Genomic DNA, 1134 nt, shown 5'->3' with positions numbered 1-1134 from the left:
GCGACATAGACTTTAAGGGTGGAGGGAGACAGCCTTCGCTCCAACCCTTGCTGCAAGAAGGACAGCACGACTCTGACCGGGTATCTTCGGGGGTCTTCTCGGTGAGAAGAGCACCACTTGACGAACAGGTTCCACTTCAAGGCGTAAGCGTGTCTCGTAGATGGTGCTCTGGCCGAAGTGATAGTGTCGACTACCTCTTGGGGTAGGTTACCTACAACCTCCGCATCCCGTCCACCCCGTCTCTGAGTCAGTAGATCCTTCGGCCAAGGAGGGGCTGTCACGAGGAGCATTAGAACATTAGTTCCGGGAACCAGGTCCGGGTGGGTCAATAGGGCGCCACTAACATGGGTCTGTTAGTTAGCCGCCTCCGCAAACCTACGTGAAGACACGGGGAGACAGGGACAGCCCGAAGGGCAGGACCTTGTACTGATATGCCCGTCCTTCGAACACAAACCGCAGGAATGGCCTGTGGCACAGAAGGATCGACACATGGAAGTATGCGTCCTTCAGGTCGATTGCTGCAAACCAATCTTGGGGACGGATGCACCTAAAGATGCGGTTCTGCGTGAGCATCTTGAATGGGAGCTTGTGAAGGGCCCGTCTGAATCGCATAGCCGAGTCTGATGGTCTGACGGAGCCAACGAGACGGGCTGGGAAGCGCTAGCCAGGATCCAAGAAACCGTACAAGTGGCACCAATGGAACCACCGATGTACCCGTGGTGGGGCAGCGAGGGGGAATGCAGGGACCCGGCCCGGGCGTCTCGCTGCTGGTCCGAAGCGGGGTCAGCATGTGTGCAACACTCACCTGCGTTCGGGCAGAGGGTGCGTGAGTAGTACGTTTGACCGCACTCTCGAACCGTCCACAGCTCCCTGTCCCCTCTGGGGACCCAGAGATAGAGGAAATTGCTCTTTTGTCAAGTTTTTTGTACCACTGACCGTGAAGTCAGTAGCGGGGAAAAAAGAAACAAAAGATTCTCCACCTGGCCCTCCTCCGGGGGAGGGAGTGGTGCATTCACCATCTCCTGAAGAGCAACTGCCTCCATCTCTGGGTCGCCCGTCTCAGGGCCTCTTGCTGCTTCGCTTACCACCAGGTTTGGCGGGGGCCTGGACGGGCGGGGCGGCCACCCTGGGGCG

The sequence above is a fragment of the Sinocyclocheilus anshuiensis genome, unplaced genomic scaffold, assembly GCF_001515605.1.
Source record: "Sinocyclocheilus anshuiensis isolate Anshui unplaced genomic scaffold, SAMN03320099.WGS_v1.1 scaffold775, whole genome shotgun sequence".
Taxonomy (NCBI): domain Eukaryota; kingdom Metazoa; phylum Chordata; class Actinopteri; order Cypriniformes; family Cyprinidae; genus Sinocyclocheilus; species Sinocyclocheilus anshuiensis.
This window is presented reverse-complemented; position numbering follows the sequence as displayed.